Raw genomic sequence first — 20,288 nt, 5'->3', positions numbered from 1 at the left:
AGAGGCTCAAGAGAGGGATGGAGGGGCTCAAGAGAGTGATTGAGAGGCTTAAGAGAGTGATGCAGAGGCTCAAGAGAGGGATGTAGAGGCTCAAGGGAGTGATGCAGATGCTTAAGAGAGGGATGCAGAGGCTCAAGAGAGGGATGTAGAGGCTCAAGGGAGTGATGCAGAGGCTCAAGAGAGTGATGCAGAGGCTCAAGAGAGGGATGCAGAGGCTCAAGAGAGTGATGCAGAGGCTCAAGAGAGGGATGCAGAAGCTAAACAGAGTGATTCAGAGGCATACGAGAGTGATGCAGAGGCTTAAGAGAGTGATGCAGAGGCTTAAGAGAGGGATGAAGAAACTCAAGAGAGGGATGCAATGGCTCAAGAGAGGGATGCAGAGGCTCAAGTGAGGGATGCAGAGGCACAATAGAGGGATGCAGAGGCTTAAGAGAGTGATGCAGAGGCTCAAGAGAGGGATGCAGAGGCTCATAAGAGGGATGCAGGAGTTCAAGAGAGAGATTCAGAGGCTTACGAGAGTGATGCAGAGGCTTAAGAGAGTGATGCAGAGGCTTAAGAAAGTGATGCAGAGACTCAAAAGAGGGAGGCTTAAAAGGGTGATGCAGGGCGTCAAGAGAGGAATGCAGAGGCTCAAGAGAGGGATGCAGGGCCTCAAGAGAGGGATGCAGAGGCTAAAGAGAGTGATTCAGAGGCTTACGAGAGTGATGCAGAGGCTTAGGAGAGTGATGCAGAGGCTTAAGAGAGGGATGCAGAGGCTCAAGATAGGGATGCAGAGGCTCAAGAGAGGGATGCAATGGCTCAAGAGAGGGATGCAGAGGCTCAAGTGAGGGATGCAAAGGCGCAATAGAGGGATGCAGAGGCTTAAGAGAGTGATGTAGAGGCTCAAGAGAGGGATGCAGAGGCTCATAAGAGGGATGCAGGAGTTCAAGAGAGAGATGCAAAGGCTCATGAAAGGGATGCAGAGGCTTAAGAAAATGATGCAGAGGCTCAAAAGAGGGATGCAGAGGGTTAAAAGGGTGATGCAGAGGCTCAAGAGAGTGATGCAGAGGCTCAATAGAGGGATGCAGGGGCTCAAGAGAGTGATGGAGAGGCTCAAGAGTGTGATTCAGAGGTTTACAGGAGTGATGTAGAGGCTTAAGAGAGTGATGCAGAGGCTTACGAGAGTGATGTAGAGGCTTAAGAGAGTGATGCAGAGGCTTAAGAGAGTGATGCAGATGCTTAAGAGACGGATGCAGAGGCTAAAAAGAGGGATGCATGAGGCTTAAGAGGGTGATGCAAAGGCTCAAGAGAGTGATGCAGAGGCTTAAGAGAGTGATGCAGAGGCTCGAGAGAGTGATGCAGAGGCTCAAGAGAGGGAATCAGAGGCCTCAAGAGAGTGTTGCAGAGATCAAGAGAGGGATGCAGAGGCTTAAGAGAGTGATGCAGTTTCTGAAGAGAGTGTTGCAGAGGCTTAAGAGAGGGATGCAGAGGCTCAAGAGAGTGATGCAAAGGCTCAAGAGAGTGATGTAGAGGCTCAACACAGGGGATGCAGAGGCTTAAGAGAGGGATGCAGAGACTCAAAAGAGTGATGCAGAGGCTCAAGAAAGGGATGCAGAGGCTTAAGAGAGTGATGCAAAGGCTCAAGAGAGGGATGCAGAGTCTCATGAAAGGGATGCTGAGGCTCAAGTGAGGGATGGAGAGGCTTAGGAGAATGATGCAGAGGCTCAAGAGAGGGATGCAGAGGCTCAAGAGAGAGATGCAGAGGCTTAAGAGAGTGATTGAAAGGCTCAAGAGAGTGATGCAGAGGCTCAAGAGAGTGATGCACAGGCTAAAGAGAGTGATTCAGAGGCTCAAGAGAGTGATGCAGAGGCTCAAGAGAGTGATGCACAGGCTAAAGAGAGTGATTCAGAGGCTCAAGAGAGGGATGCAGAGGCTGAAGAGAGAGATTCAGAGGCTCAAGAGAGGGATGCAGAGGCTCAAGAGAGAGATTCAGAGGCTTACGAGAGTGAGGCAGATGCTTAAGAGAGTGATGCAGAGGCTTAAGAGAGGGATGCAGAGGCTCAAGAGAGGGATGCAGAGGCTCAAGAGAGGGATGCAATGGCTAAAGAGAGGGATGCAGAGGCTCAAGTTAGGGATGCAGAGGCCCAAGTGAGGGATGCAGAGGCTTAAGAAAGTGATGCAGAGGCTCAAGAGAGGGATGCAGAGGCTTAAGCGAGTGATGCAAAGGCTCAAGAAAGGGATGCAGAGGCTCATCAGAGGGATGCAAGAGTTCAAGAGAGAGATGCAAAGGCTCATGAAAGGGATGCAGAGGCTTAAGAAAGTGATGCAGAGGCTCAAAAGAGGGATACAGAGGCTTAAGAGGGTGATGCAGAGGCTCAAGAGAGTGGTGCAGAGGCTCAATAGAGGGATGCTGGGGCTCAAGAGAGTGATGGAGAGGCTCAAGAGAGTGATTCAGAGGTTTACGGGAGTGATGCAGAGGCTTACGAGAGTGATGCAAATGCTTAAGAGAGTGATGCAGAGGCTGAAGAGAGGGATGCAGAGGCTCAAGAGAGGAATGATTAGGCTCAAGAGAGGGATGCAGAGGCTCATGAGAGGAATGCTGAGGCTTAAGAGAGTGATGCAAAGGCTCAGGAGAGGGATGCAGAGGCTGAAGAGAGTGATGCAGAGACTCTAGAGAGTGATGTAGAGGCTTAAGAGAGTGATGCAGAGGCTCAAGAGAGTGCTGCAAAAGGCTCAAGAGAGGTATGCTGAGGCTCCAGAGAGGGATGCAGAGGCTGAAGTGAGTGATGCAGAGGCTCAAGAGAGAAAGGCTGAGGCTCAAGAGAATGATGCAGAGGCTCAAGAGAATGATGCAAGGGATCAAGAGCGGGATGCAGAGGCTTAGGAGAGTGATGCAGAGATTCAAGAGAGTGATGCAAAGGCTAAAGAGAGTGATAGAGACGCTCAAGAGAGTGATGCAGAGGCTCAAGAGAGTGATGCAGACGATCAAGAGAGTGATGCAGAGGCTCAAGAGAGTGCTGCAAAAAACTCAAAAGAGTGATGCAAAGGCTCAAGAGAGTGATGCAGAGGCTCAAGAGAGTGATGCAGAGGATTAGGAGAGTGATGCAGAGGCTTAAGAGAGGGATGCAGAGGCTGAAGAGAGGGATGCAGAGGCTCAAGAGAGTGATTCAGAGGCTTACGAGAGTGATGCAGAGGATAAAGAGAGTGATGCAGAGGCCCAAGAGAGGGATGAAGAGGCTGAAGAGAGTGATGCAGAGGCTCAAGAGAGAGATGCAGAGGCTCTAGAGAGTGATTCAGAGGCTTACAAGAGTGATGCAGAGGCTTAAGAGAGTGAGGCACAGGCTTAGGAGAGGGATGCAGAGGCTCAGGAGAGTGATGTAGAGGCTTAAGAGGGTGATGCAGAGGCTCAAGAGAGTGATGCAGAGGCTCATGAGAGTGATGCAGAGGCTCAAGAGAGGGATGCAGAAGATCATGAGAGTGATTCAGAGGCTTACGAGAGTGATGCAGCGGCTTAAGAGAGTGATGCAGAGGCATAAGAGAGTGATGCATAGGCTTAAGAGATGGATGCAGAGGCTCAAGAAATGGATGAATAGGCTCAGAAGAGGGATGCAGAGGCTGAAGAGAGGGATGCAGAGGCTCATGAGAGGGATGCAGGAGTTCAAGAGTGGGATGCAGAGGCTCAAGAGTGTGATTCAGAGGCTTACGAGAGTGATTCAGAGCCTTAAGTGGGTGATGCAGAGTCTCAAGAGAGTGATGCAGACGCTCCACGTTTTTGTGAATTTTCAGTTTATTGTTATTAATTCATTAAATATACGATAAAAAATGATGCAAACACATAATTGATTAGAAATTAACCTTAAATACTTCATTTTCAATCAACCATTTGTTTCTCGTTAAAATACTGAGTAGGATATTGAAAAGTGGAAAAGTTCGGTTAATATTGTATATATCGACGTTTCAGCCGGATTAGAGCGGTTTTACGTGTACATCTTCCATCGGTAATATAAACAGAAAATCAGGAACATTTTAGTTAATTCTAATGAAAACACATTGGTTTTATCATTTGTATTGGAAACAACATTGTCATATGTCTTTTCTTGGATCTAAAGAATACGAAACCTTGCTCTATGATTTGAAGGTAAAATCCTCAAATATGGTAAAATAGTAACTTTTTTCACGTTTTTCATGTAGTTTGATATTACGTAAATATATTTATTTTTACCAATATTTCGATACTATTTCATGTAGTATCACGATATGTGATTTGGCCTTCAAATCTCAGAATTTCGCATAATATTGCATTTTAAGCAAGTTTTCATGCATTTTGTTTCGTACGAAAAATCATCGAATTTAGCAATATTTTGACGTTTATCATCTCCTTTTCCTTTATGTGATTTAAACAAAATATCATCGAATTAGGCAATATTTTACCGTTTTTCTACGTTTTTGTGAATTTTCAGTCTATGGGTATTAATTCATTATATATACGATAAAAATGATGCAAGCACATAATTGATTAGATAATAACCTTAAATACTTCACTTTGAATCATCTATTTGTTTCTCGTTAAAATACTGAGTAAGATATTGAAAAGGGGAGAAGTTCGGTTTTTATTGCATATATCGACGTTTCAGCCGGATTAGAGCGGTTTTACGTGTACATCTTCCATCGGTAATATAAATAGAAAAATCAAGAACATTTTAGTTAATTCTAATGAAAACACATTGGTTTTTATCGTTTGTATTGGAAACAACATTGTCATATGTCTTTCCTTGGATCTAAATAATACGAAACCTCGCTCTATGATTTGAAGATAAAATCCTCATATATGGTAAAATAGTGATTTTTTTCACGTTTTTCATGTAGTTTGATATTACGTAAATATATTCATTTTTACCAATATTTCGATACTACATCACTCTCTTGAGCCTCTATATCCCTCTCTTGAGCCTCTGCTTCCATCGGTAATATAAACGGAAAATCAGGAACATTTTAGTTAATTCTAATGAAAACACATTGGTTTTATCATTTGTATTGGAAACAACATTGTCATATGTATTTTCTTGGATCTAAATAATACGAAATCTCGCTCTATGATTTGAAGTTAAAATCCTCAAATATGGTTAAATAGTGACTTTTTTCACGTTTTTCATGTAGTTTGATATTACGTAAATATATTCATTTTTACCAGTATTTCGATACTATTTCATGTTGTATCACAATATGTGATTTGGCCTTCAAATCTCAGAATTTCGCATAATATTGCATTTTAAGCAAGTTTTCTTGCATTTTGTTTCGTACGAAAAATCATCGAATTTAGCAATATTTTGACGTGTATCATCTCCTTTTTCTTAATGTAATTTAAACAAAATATCGAATTAGGCAATATTTTGCCGTTTTTCCACGTTTTTGTGAATTTTCAGTCTATGGGTATTAATTCATTATATATACGATAAAAATGATGCAAACACATAATTGATTAGATAATAACCTTAAATACTTCATTTTCAATCATCTATTTGTTTCTCGTTAAAATACTGAGCAAGATATTAAGAAGGGGAGAAGTTCGGTTTTTATTGCATATATCGACGTTTCAGCCGGATTAGAGCGGTTTTACGTGTACATCTTCAATCGGTAATATATACAGAAAATCAAGAACATTTTAGTTAATTCTAATGAAAACACATTGATTTTTATCGTTTGTATTGGAAACAACACTGTCATATGTCTTTTCTTGGATCTAAATAATACGAAACCTCGCTCTATGATTTGAAGTTAAAATCCTCAAATATGGTTAAATAGTGACTTTTTTCACTTTTTTCATGTAGTTTGATATTACGTAAATATATTCATTTTTACCAATATTTCGATACTATTTCATTTAGTATCACGATATGTGATTTGGCCTGAAATCTCAGAATTTCGCATAATATTGCATTTTAAGCAAGTTTTCTTGCATTTTGTTTCATACGAAAAATAATCGAATTTAGCAATATTTTGACGTTTATCATCCCCTTTTCCTTTATGTGATTTAAACAAAATATCGTCGAATTAGGCAATATTTTGCCGTTTTTCCACGTTTTTGTGAATTTTCAGTTTATTGTTATTAATTCATTAAATATACGATAAAAAATGATGCAAACACATAATTGATTATAAATTAACCTTAAATACTTCATTTTCAATCAACCATTTGTTTCTCGTTAAAATACTGAGTAGTATATTGAAAAGGGGAGAAGATCGGTTTATATTGCATATATCGACGTTTCATCCGGATTAGAGCGGTTTTACGTGTACATCTTCTATCGGTAATGTAAACGGAAAATCAGGAACATTTTAGTTAATAATAATGAAAACACATTGGTTTTTATCATTTGTATTGGAAACAACATTGTCATATGTCTTTTCTTGGATCTAAATAATACGAAACCTCGCTCTATGATTTGAAGATAAAATCCTAATATATGGTAAAATAGTGACTTTTTTCACGTTTTTCATGAAGTTTGATATTATGTATATATATTCATTTTTACCAATATTTCGATACTATTTCATGTAGTATCACGATATGTGATTTGGCCTTCAAATCTCAGAATTTCGCATAATATTGCATTTGAAACAAGTTTTCTTGCATTTTGTTTCGTACGAAATATCATCGAATTTAGCAATATTTTGACGTGTATCATCTCCTATTCCTTTATGTTATTTAAACAAAATATCATCGAATTAGGCAATATTTTGCCGTTTTTCCACGTTTTTGTGAATTTTCAGTCTATGGGTATTAATTCATTATATATACGATAAAAATGATGCAAACACATAATTGATTAGATAATAATCTTAAATACTTCATTTTCAATCATCTATTTGTTTCTCGTTAAAATACTGAGCAAGATATTGAAAAGGGGAGATGTTCGGTTTTTATTGCATATATCGACGTTTCAGCCGGATTAGAGCGGTTTTACGTGTACATCTTCCACCGGTAATATAACCAGAAAATCAAGAACATTTTTGTTAATTCTAATGAAAACACATTGATTTTTATCGTTTGTATTGGAAACAACATTGTCAAATGTCTTTTCTTGGATCTAAATAATACGAAACCTCGCTCTATGATTTGAAGTTAAAATCCTCAAATATGGTTAAATAGTGACTTTTTCACGTTTTTCATGTAGTTTGATATTACGTAAATATATTCATTTTTACCAATATTTCGATACTATTTCATGTAGTATCAAGATATGTGATTTGGCCTTCATATCTCAGAATTTCGCATAATATTGCATTTTAAGCAAGTTTTCTTGCATTTTGTTTCGTACGAAAAATCATCGAATTTAGCAATATTTTGACGTTTATCATCCCCTTTTCCTTTATGTGATTTAAACAAAATATCATCGAATTAGGCAATATTTTGCCGTTTTTCCACGTTTTTGTGAATTTTCAGTTTATTGTTATTAATTTATTAAATATACGATAAAAATGATGCAAACACATAATTGATTAGTAATTAACCTTAAATACTTCATTTTCAATCAACCATTTGTTTCTCGTTAAAATACTGAGTTGGATATTGAAAAGGGGAGAAGTTCGGTTTTTATTGCATATATCGACTTTCAGTCGGATTGGAGCGGTTTAACGTGTACATCTTCCTTCGGTAATATAAATGGAAAATCAGGAACATTTTAGTTAATTATCACTCTCATGAGCCTCTGCATCACTCTCTTGAGCCTCTGCATCACCCTCTTAACCCTCTGCATCACTCTCTTGAGCCTCTGCATCCCTCTCCGAAGCCTGTGCCTCACTCTCTTAAGCCTCTGCATCACTCTTGTAAGCCTCTGAATCACTCTCTTGAGCCTCTGCATCTCTCTCATGAGCCTCTGCATCACTCTCTTCAGCCTCTTCATCCCTCTCTTGGGCCTCTGCAACACTCTCTTCAGTCTCTGCATCACTCTCTTCATCCTCTGCATCACTCTCGTTAGCCTCTGAATCACTCTATTGAGCCTCTGCATCCCTCTCTTCAGTCTCTGCATCCCTCTCTTAAGCCTCTGCATCACTCTCCTAATCCTCTGCATCACTCTCTTGAGCCTCTGCATCACTCTCTTGAGCCTTTGCATCACTCTCTTGAGCCTTTTGCAGCACTCTCTTGAGCCTCTGCATCACTCTCTTGATCGCCTGCATCACTCACTTGAGCCTCTGCATCACTCTCTTGAGCCTCTCTATCACTCTCTTTAGCCTCTGCATCACTCTCTTGAATCTCTGCATCACTCTTATAAGCCTCTGCATCCCGCTCTTGATCCTTTGCACCACTCTCTTGAGCCTCTGCATCATTCTAATTGAGCCTCTGCCTTTCTCTCATGAGCCTCTGCATCACTCACTTGAGCCTCTGCATCCCTCTCTGGAGCCTCACCATACCTCTCTTGAGCCTTTTGCCGCACTCTCTTGAGCCTCTGCATCACTCTCTTAAGCCTCAACATCACTCTCTAGATTCTCTGCATCACTCTCTTCAGCCTCTGCATCACTCTCAAGTGCCTTGCATCTTTCTCTTGTGCCTCTGCATCACTCACTTCCCAGCAAACACAAATCATCTACACAACGTTCGCCTATCTCTTCCCATAGGTGTGGGAATGATTTGCATTGAGAATGGTGCAGGAAAGCCTTTGAGAAACTTTTACTCAAAAAATCCAAACACAAAGGTTTAATTATAAATTGTTTTTCTACAATTATTTTCTTCCAAATGTAAAACAAATAGTTTTTACATGTTTAAATATAAAATTTATGGTCTTTTTTTGTAAAATTCATTAATAAATTGTGAATGATATATATTATCTGAGTGAAACCTTTAAAATCCATTTAGTTATAATTTGAACAGAAAAAAGTATTTTTCCAAATTTTCTAAAAATTGCTCTTTTTAACACAATTTGACTCCTTATACATTCCACTAAACACTATATCATGTTTAAATATATAATTTATGTATTATTCTCTAAAATAATTTATATAAATTATATAAGTTGCTGGAAAGTGGTGTTAAAGATTCTGAAAACATTTTGTTGTGTTAATATGTTCTTATTAACTATGTCTCAAGTTCACAGTTTATCAAACAAGAATATTAACATTCGTCAACTCTTAAAATCTTATATGTTATCTTGCTGGTGCAAAAAAGGGTGAATCTTTAGGAACAGCTATAGTATCTATATATCACAAATGGTGTTTTCCCTAACTCAAACAATGTAGGGTTTATTATTCTACACATATTTCTAATGACTCTTAGATGTTTACATTCTCTGAAGTATAATTGTGAAGGCTGTGTCCATCACTCTCAACACAGATTCTTAAACTCGTCTCTGCAGGTTCAACTATATAATTAGTTTCCATTTTGAATCTCCATGGACATTTGTATCCAAAATGAAACCAATGTGGTTTCCTTCAGCGCCTTCAGCCAGCACATTTGCTCATTCATTTCCACAGATTCCAACAAGGTAGGGGATTTACAGAAATTTGTATATTCATATTGTTATATATTAAAAATATGAATGCAGTTCAATATGATAAGACAAATACATGAGTTTATGATAAATTCGTTTTCTGTGATATACCATTGATATGCTCTTTTTTTCTTTAAACGGCAGACTAAACTAAAGTGCTCACATCAACAGATTTGATGTATAAATGGTCAACGCTCAACAGAGTTAGTATAAATGTATTAGTATAAATCTTACTTGTCTCATTGTTAATTCACATTCAATGTCAACTTGTGGTTGCATTGTACAAGGCCAACACAGATGATCGAAGGAAACTAACTCTGCTCTAGTTCCATGAAGTTGCTATTTGGTCTTTACTCAATGCATTGTACATGCATTGTACAAGGCCAACACAGATGATCGAAGGAAACTAACTCTGCTCTAGTTCCATGAAGTTGCTATTTGGTCTTTATTGAAATTTGACAAGGCAGAGTGGCCTGCAACAACTACACCATCTCCACATCTAGTTCATGCTCCAGACATAAATCATGACACTGGTCCTGTGTATCCTGCTGCTGACCCGTCAACACCTGGCCCGTCGGGTGTGAGGCGCCCTCTCTTCACGTCTACACCTAGTGCTGAAGCTGAATCTGATGAAGATAATTCATATTATCTGCCAACCCAGAGACAACAGCGACGTGTTGTTATAGCAGAGACTCGCCTGAACTATAAATTGAAACATGAGCTGGTAAAAATCCCCAAACGTCGCAGGTGTGAAGTGTGTTCAAAGTCGGGTATCAGGAAGGAAACTGGTATAGCGTGCAAGACATGCGATGTTCCACTTTGCGTCATACCTTGTAATTACACCACTTATCACAGGAAAAGGGTGTATTGGGTGGACAAGAAATAACCACCTACATCAGCTTCACTCCACCTAGGAACATCTGTTGAGCAACTTCAGGAATCAGTACCTGAAGGAGGTGGAGTGGAGATAAAATGCTCAACTTATTTTACTACAATCGTCTTTGCTTTGGTAAGTACACATAATTGTCTTAGATTGTTTCAGTATTGTAGTCTATTTTCTTAGGAATATTTTGATACCTAAATGAGAACTGTAGCACGAAAACTAAAGTAAGTATACATGAAACAAGAGAAACTTTTTTTGTGGGTGTTGCGGGTGTGAGTTGGAGTGTCAAGAGCGGGTTCCGGTTGTGTGTTTTCCGTCATCTCTACAGCTGTGAATTCCAAGGAATTGTATTTGATATGCATATGTCTGTGTAGGGAATTTTATTCCGAACACTATACAAAAAAAAACGGTGTGAAACAAGTATAAACTTGAAAAACATGAGCAAAGTAAAAACTTTTGACGCTCACGGGTACAAACACGCGTAAGATTTTATTCGCCGCAAATTTATTTGACGCTGTGTTGGCCAACTCTACCCATGTTCTTATAGAACTTTCTATTGCGAACACATTGCTATAAAAATGAAATACGTAGCTCCAGAAATAATGTCAGGACAGTGAAATCAGTATAAACATTCAAAGCCCTGCATCACACCAGTGTCGTCCCTGCTGAAATCACGGCTAATGCTTCGCCCAGTTCCCACACTCGTGCGGGTCACCCGATACCATAATTAGACATTGATAGGCATATGTCTGGGTGGGGAATTTTATTGTGAGTTCAGTGATATCAAAATGAGCGCTGTAGGATGACTGTGAGGCTGGCAACAAACGAAAGAGTATGAACATTTACTTCCTGTTTGGGTGTCACGGCGAGTCATCTTCGTGTTTATTTACTTCGTGGTGGGATACCAAATGCTTCGGTGACATTTTATGCATATGATCTTGTAGAGAATTTTATTGCCAACGCATTGATACCACCATAAGGTACGAGTACACACTATAAGGCACCAGTACACACCTACAGGTATTTGTTTCTGGTGTGGTGCTCATGGGATCTGTTACAACCTTCTAGGAAGCTTTGAGGGTCAGGATTGACATTACAGTGCAGCGTTTTATATATATAAAATACACATGAGAGTATGTGCAGGGACTTAATATCTAACATATTCAGAGATTTGAGTAAGGGGTCCATATATACTGCCCGGTTGCCTGAAATGCTATATGCCTACTATATTGGCTTTAGGTATTGTATGCACTAGCTCTATCTATAAATCCAACATTATGTTTGTAAATCAACTATGTATGTACTTTCCTGAATAAAATTGACTTTACTCTACACTTATATGCTATGTGGATTTGTTATCCCCTATCGTTTGGGAGAAAAAAAATGACTAATACGTTCGGTGAATGACTTTGACTTCAACTTCACTTTGACTTCGTTCATGTCATCGTATTTTCCGTAATATATAAAGGTTATGACAATGCAATTATATTATTGTGTGCAAATAATTTGGAAATTTCATGTACCCTAAAAATAGTAAAATAAAGAATAAGAATAATTAAATAATTGTTGTAGTAAATTGTCACACGTTCATCATACGCAAACGAACACACAGTGTGGAGCGTTAGTAGACCAAGGTCCGCGCCATTTTAAAACACGGCTTCGAATGTAAGTAATGTTTTTCTCGTACTAACACTGTGTTATGCAATAGATTAGGTCTTGAATTCACAAATTTAGTTGTTACATCTGACAGAGTATGTTAGACGGTGTAATGCTGGTCCATGTTGACGTATTTGTGGGCTTGATTGGTTTACATGTGATGGCACACAATATCGGCACCCCACAACATGCTGTTGAAGTTGGAATGCATGGCATAGGCTCCTCACACAATGTTCTTTATGTGGTCCTCAGGTGATAGTTTTCTATTTAGAACCACTCCTAGATCTCTTTCTTTATCAGAATTCCTTAAAGATTTCTCACATGGTTTTCCTAATGATAGATTGTGGGCTGTAAGGGACAGGTTTGATGTATGGATTAGTTGATAGAAGTTCCAGTCCACCTGTAGACAGGGATCTCACATCAGCTTGTATATTATACAAGGATAAGATTTGATAAATTCAGTTATTTGACTGAACACTGGCTCTAACCTAGCCTAGCCTATAGTCTTGATAAAATACAGTAGACTGCCTACTGGATAATAGTTCCAGTCCACCTGTAGACAGGGATCTCAAATCAGCTTGAATATTATACAAGGATAAGATTTGATAAATTCAGTTATTTGACTGAACACTGGCTCTGTTTAAATCAGAGATTTAAACATACATAGTCTAACCTAGGTCCATAACTAACAGCCATTAGCCATTAGCCATTCATGCACAGCCATCAGCTGGGCCATAGACCGGCAATTTTGCTTTTTTCCCAAGCCGGTCTGTTTTTTTTCGATGCCTCAGTGGCCCATGCACAGGTCCGTTCAAGGGGATTAAATAGCCGTTCTATGGCCCCAGGGTTTGTATTTTATCAAACTCTTATTAGAATAATAGATCTCGTAATAATTTTGCAAAAATAGTGGCATTTACTATTTTAAAAAGCTCGGGTGCAGGGGGGGGGGGGTTATGTAAAAGCCTGGTTTGTGCCTCGGAGAGGCTATGGGATCCAGTAAGATCGTCCTTCCTTTCCTCCCTAGAATCTGGATGTAGCAGGTGCTCAATTGTCAAAAGTGAAAAATTGGTTTTGTCTTCCGAATGCACCATTTCTGTAAATTTGCTAATAATCTTTTAAAAATAGTAAATGCCATTATTTTTGCAAAATTATTACGAGATCTATTATACTAATAACGGTTTGATAAAATACAGTAGACTGCCTACTGGATAATAGTTCCAGTCCACCTGTAGACAGGGATCTCACATCAGCTTGTATATTATACAAGGATAAGATTTGATAAATTCAGTTATTTGACTGAACACTGGCTCTGTTTAAATCAGAGATTTAAACATACATAGTCTAACCTAGGTCCATAACTAACAGCCATTAGCCATTAGCCATTCATGCACAGCCATCAGCTGGGCCATAGACCGGCAATTTTGCTTTTTTCCCAAGCCGGTCTGTTTTTTTTCGATGCCTCAGTGGCCCATGCACAGGTCCGTTCAAGGGGATTAAATAGCCGTTCTATGGCCCCAGGGTTTGTATTTTATCAAACTCTTATTAGAATAATAGATCTCGTAATAATTTTGCAAAAATAGTGGCATTTACTATTTTAAAAAGCTCGGGTGCAGGGGGGGGGGTTATGTAAAAGCCTGGTTTGTGCCTCGGAGAGGCTATGGGATCCAGTAAGATCGTCCTTCCTTTCTTCCCTAGAATCTGGATGTAGCAGGTGCTCAATTGTCAAAAGTGAAAAATTGGTTTTGTCTTCCGAATGCACCATTTCTGTAAATTTGCTAATAATCTTTTAAAAATAGTAAATGCCATTATTTTTGCAAAATTATTACGAGATCTATTATACTAATAACGGTTTGATAAAATACAGTAGACTGCCTACTGGATAATAGTTCCAGTCCACCTGTAGACAGGGATCTCACATCAGCTTGTATATTATACAAGGATAAGATTTGATAAATTCAGTTATTTGACTGAACACTGGCTCTGTTTAAATCAGAGATTTAAACATACATAGTCTAACCTAGGTCCATAACTAACAGCCATTAGCCATTAGCCATTCATGCACAGCCATCAGCTGGGCCATAGACCGGCAATTTTGCTTTTTTCCCAAGCCGGTCTGTTTTTTTTCGATGCCTCAGTGGCCCATGCACAGGTCCGTTCAAGGGGATTAAATAGCCGTTCTATGGCCCCAGGGTTTGTATTTTATCAAACTCTTATTAGAATAATAGATCTCGTAATAATTTTGCAAAAATAGTGGCATTTACTATTTTAAAAAGCTCGGGTGCAGGGGGGGGGGGGGGTTATGTAAAAGCCTGGTTTGTGCCTCGGAGAGGCTATGGGATCCAGTAAGATCGTCCTTCCTTTCCTCCCTAGAATCTGGATGTAGCAGGTGCTCAATTGTCAAAAGTGAAAAATTGGTTTTGTCTTCCGAATGCACCATTTCTGTAAATTTGCTAATAATCTTTTAAAAATAGTAAATGCCATTATTTTTGCAAAATTATTATGAGATCTATTATACTAATAACGGTTTGATAAAATACAGTAGACTGCCTACTGGATAATAGTTCCAGTCCACCTGTAGATAGGGATCTCACATCAGCTTGTATATTATACAAGGATAAGATTTGATAAATTCAGTTATTTGACTGAACACTGGCTCTGTTTAAATCAGAGATTTAAACATACATAGTCTAACCTAGGTCCATAACTAACAGCTATTAGCCATTCATGCACAGCCATCAGCTGGGCCATAGACCGGCAATTTTGCTTTTTTCCCAAGCCGGTCTGTTTTTTTTCGATGCCTCAGTGGCCCATGCACAGGTCCGTTCAAGGGGATTAAATAGCCGTTCTATGGCCCCAGGGTTTGTATTTTATCAAACTCTTATTAGAATAATAGATCTCGTAATAATTTTGCAAAAATAGTGGCATTTACTATTTTAAAAAGCTTGGGTGCAGGGGGGGGGGGGGTTATGTAAAAGCCTGGTTTGTGCCTCGGAGAGGCTATGGGATCCAGTAAGATCGTCCTTCCTTTCCTCCCTAGAATCTGGATGTAGCAGGTGCTCAATTGTCAAAAGTGAAAAATTGGTTTTGTCTTCCGAATGCACCATTTCTGTAAATTTGCTAATAATCTTTTAAAAATAGTAAATGCCATTATTTTTGCAAAATTATTACGAGATCTATTATACTAATAACGGTTTGATAAAATACAGTAGACTGCCTACTGGATAATAGTTCCAGTCCACCTGTAGACAGGGATCTCACATCAGCTTGTATATTATACAAGGATAAGATTTGATAAATTCAGTTATTTGACTGAACACTGGCTCTGTTTAAATCAGAGATTTAAACATACATAGTCTAACCTAGGTCCATAACTAACAGCCATTAGCCATTAGCCATTCATGCACAGCCATCAGCTGGGCCATAGACCGGCAATTTTTCTTTTTTCCCAAGCCGGTCTGTTTTTTTTCGATGCCTCAGTGGCCCATGCACAGGTCCGTTCAAGGGGATTAAATAGCCGTTCTATGGCCCCAGGGTTTGTATTTTATCAAACTCTTATTAGAATAATAGATCTCGTAATAATTTTGCAAAAATAGTGGCATTTACTATTTTAAAAAGCTCGGGTGCAGGGGGGGGGGGTTATGTAAAAGCCTGGTTTGTGCCTCGGAGAGGCTATGGGATCCAGTAAGATCGTCCTTCCTTTCCTCCCTAGAATCTGGATGTAGCAGGTGCTCAATTGTCAAAAGTGAAAAATTGGTTTTGTCTTCCGAATGCACCATTTCTGTAAATTTGCTAATAATCTTTTAAAAATAGTAAATGCCATTATTTTTGCAAAATTATTACGAGATCTATTATACTAATAACGGTTTGATAAAATACAGTAGACTGCCTACTGGTTTTACCTGTAATAAGGTTTGATACAGATGATTATGATTATGGTTTTGGCCTCCACCACCCTCTCACCTAACTTGTTCCAACCATGTCTACCACGCTGCTTGCGAAAGTTAATTTTCTAATATTTCTGTGGCATCTTTGTTTGGTCACCTTTTACAATATCTTCTTTTTATTCTACCATCTAGTTTTGGCATTTTATGCCTCTAACCTGGGAGCCACTTATTGGCAAGTCTATACCTTTACCAGTTGATGTGATTCTTTAGATATGGGCACCATATCTCCAGGTGTCCTACACAATTAGCTTTAATTAAATTTTCCAAAATTATCACTTACACTTGTAATACAGGGTTCTAGGTTCCATATAGTGTCCTTTATTGAAATAGAGTTTAACAACAATTTCAATGTCCCTATTTTCTTTTAGATTATATCTCAACATATAATTAATGTCCAACAGGACATGATTACTCTTTCCAATGGGAGGATGGTATTGAATATTTGATCTAGTACTGATGGAATAATTTATATAATAATCACTAGAAATTATTTCGATAAGAATTTGAATTTATGCATGTCTTTGTTTTGGCATGCCTCTATTTCCATATGTTACATTTCTGCATGTCTCCAATTCTGGAAGTGTTCACTTTTGCATGTGCCTGACAAGGATGTTATATGCACCAGCTTTAATTATCACACATTGTATATAATGAATGACTTATTTTTAGAATTTTAATACATATTGCATCTGTCAATACATTATTAACAATAATATAGGTAATATGGTAGTCTAATGTAGAAATTTGACACTCTTTAACAGAATGTACGAGTATAAGCGAAAAAAGCGACTCCAACACAACAACAGATGGATGCAAGTATCAAGAAGGCTAAAACGTATACACAAAATGCATCCAAATACAGCTGTACACACTAGTGAACCCATTAATCTTACTGAGGCAGCATCAAGTTCAGAGATTGAGTCGTCAGACAATGACATTAGTTCTTTTGAAGCCGAGTCAAATCAAGAGTATGGATTAGGCTCTGAAATTGATGATTTACACATGAATCTTACTGATATTCATGATGTATTATCTAATTCTCAAAGTGAGGAGGAGAATGATGACCATGATAATCATCATTCACTTGTTTACCCACAGAATTTATTAATTCAGTGGGTAAACAAGAATGGTGTTACACACAATGCTGTTGATGAATTATTAAAAATTTTGAGGCAAATGGGAATTGACTACTTACCAAAAACAGCTCGGACACTAATCAGTTCTGAAAGGTACATAGAAACTCAGCAAAAATCTGGAATGAAATATGTCTACTTTGGGTTAAAAGAGGAACTGTTAAAAAACATAAGTAGATATCCAAAAGCAACTATAAAAGGACTGAGACAATTATTATTGTCATGTAACATTGATGGCCTTCCTATATTTAGAAGCAAAAATGATGCTTTGTGGCCAGTTCTCTGTGCAGTAATGAATATTACACCTTTGAAAGTCTTTCCAGTTGTCCTCATGTATGGACGTTCTAAGCCAAGTGATTTAAATTTCTTATATGATTTTATATCTGATATGGATGACCTTTTGTTGCATGGGATTCAGTATGGTAACAGAACTATCAACATAAAATTACAATGTGTAATTTGTGATGCACCTGCTAAGGCTATGGTGAAGTCCATAAAACTGTTTTCAGGTTATTATGGCTGTGACAAATGTGAACAGAAAGGTACTTGGATGGGGAAAATGACATATCCAGAAGTAACAAATTTAACCATTAGAACAGACACACGCTTCCGTAATCAATCTAACTCGCAACATCATCATGGTAAATCACCATTCTGTGACTTGAACATAGACTTAATTGCAGCGTTTCCCATTGACTATATGCACCAGGTGTGCCTTGGTGTTATGAAGCGACTTCTTGTCACCTGGATACGGAAAAACACATTTAAATTATGTAGCCGCCAGATTTCTGAAATTAGTGCTAGATTGGTGAGCATAAAAGATTTTGTGCCCAATATTTTTGCACGTAAACCACGAGGTTTGGAAGAAATTGACAGATGGAAGGCAACTGAATACAGACAGTTTCTTCTCTACACAGGAAAGCTTGTATTGAAAGGTATTCTACCCCAAGAGATGTATGATCATTTCCTTACTCTCAGTGTTGGTATAAGTTTTCTTGTTTCGCCCACATGTATGTCCTTAAAATACGGCAAATATGCTCATGACCTTTTGCTGAATTTTGTATCAAGGTGTGGTGATCTGTATGGGAAAGATTTTCTAGTCTACAATGTTCACAGTTTGATTCACCTAACAGCAGATGCTGAGGAACATGGTACTCTTGACAGTTGTTCAGCTTTTCCATTTGAAAATTATTTGCATCAGCTGAAAAAGATGGTCAGATCAAGTAAAAATCCAATTGTCCAAATTACAAAAAGAATAAAGGAGGCTGAAAATACCATGATTTATAAAACATCTCCAGATAATAAAATTTCTCATAAATTTCCTAACAATGTATATTCGTTACCTGGATATAATTGCTGTGAAGTGTAAGCTTTAAGTAACTGGAGAAACATTTACATACACAGATAGTAACGTACTTGTGTATGATTTTAATGTAATATATTTTTACCAGCCTTCAGGGTGATGGAAACACTTTAAATGGTGTCGCTCCATTGTGTGAAACAAAATTTTTTAATGCATTCATAAAAGCTATAAGCTAATGTAATAATTCAATAATTACTATTTGTAGTTTTATGTATTTAAAACTATTTTGTAAATATTTTCTATACAATGCTAATACGCTTCCACCCCTGACAGAATCTTGTGGGACCAACAAGTCTATCTACAGGCCGAGTACAAAACCTTCCCCTCAAACTCCAAGACAAGACAGAACTGAAAGCTCTCCTTTCGAAAAATCTAGTAAGTACCGATTTATTATGTGTTGATTATTTTTTGTTATACATACAAGAAAATACATTGAGGGAGAGTACAGACTTGAAATTTTACATTCTTGTAAAGCAACTAAGTAGATGATGGTAGTATCATCAAACAATACAGGTTTAATCATGTTAGAGACATAAAGCAGATCATTGATGTATATAACAAATAGGAGGGGGTCTAAGGATGCTGCCCTGTGTCACCCCTATCATAGAATGGGAGAGGTTACATAATTGAAGGCTACATGACAGTAGCCCATTTGACAGTGACCTGACACCAATGTGTCTGTCACTAAAATAGGATCCACTAAGGATCAATACATATATCATATATATGCAACACTAAATGCTTGTTCTAGTAAGCCTTTTTTTTTTGCAGTAACAGAAAAAATGGAATACATAATGAAGGAATTATCAAAATTTACATTTTTATCAGGGGATATCCTGAATATTGTCAAAATGACGGAAACCCATATGTCAAAAACACATGGAGATATACCAATCCTGGAAGACATTCTTCCATCCCCACTTGAAACTGTTGAGCAGGTGGAAAGTCTGTCACATGAGCTAAAAGTTAACAGTGAATATAAAAAGAGTATGGTAAGTGTTGCTTAATTCTTTTAGCCTGAGTATGGTAAGTGTTGCTGAATTTTTTTAGCCTTGTACATATGTGTTTTGATTAGTTTTTTTGCAGATGAAGGAAGGTGGGGTGGCACATAATTGATTGTTCAGTGTTATGTTTAAGGTACAAATAAAACAAAAGCAAAAGTTACTCAAATTCGTTGATTTTTGTAATAGTTAAGAAGGAAAATATTTTAATGCTATTTATTTAATACAGTTGGAAATTAGAAAATCTAATGTTGAGATTGAAAGATATATATTATTCTCTATTACCTTACAGCTTATGCATTATTTTAACAGGTCCAGACGCTGTCTCAAATGGGCGGTGCAAGCTGTGGAGACACAGTGAGACGAATGATGAGGAGGATAGGGACCTATGGGGTCTGGTCTCAGTATTCACTCGTTGGGCGCAAGAGGAAACGTGTCTTCAAAACCTTGGATATTTGTAATGTAATAATAAGTACGTAAATTTGACATTTTTTTGGATTATATATGTCTGCATGTATTATGTATTATACTTGCATGCTTGTTAATGACTTGTATTCTAGTCTTGTGGGTATCTCCTTTCTCCTACGGGCCAAATGCTTTGTTCTTACCTAGCATTTTGCTTTGTTTGGGTATGAATGTTTGTGTACCTTCATTGTATATTTTGCAAAATTTGCCATATATCTCATTACTCCTCTGCCTAGCAACAAGTCTGTCTAATTATACTCAATAACTATTTTTCAAAGTTCCCCATAGTGTCCTTTATTGAAATAGAGTTCATGAACCGTTTCAATATCCTTATTTTCTTCTAGATTATATCTTAAAGTATATTTAAATGTTATTGTTA

This window comes from Procambarus clarkii, chromosome 58, assembly GCF_040958095.1.
Source record: "Procambarus clarkii isolate CNS0578487 chromosome 58, FALCON_Pclarkii_2.0, whole genome shotgun sequence".
NCBI lineage: Eukaryota > Metazoa > Arthropoda > Malacostraca > Decapoda > Cambaridae > Procambarus > Procambarus clarkii.
This window is presented reverse-complemented; position numbering follows the sequence as displayed.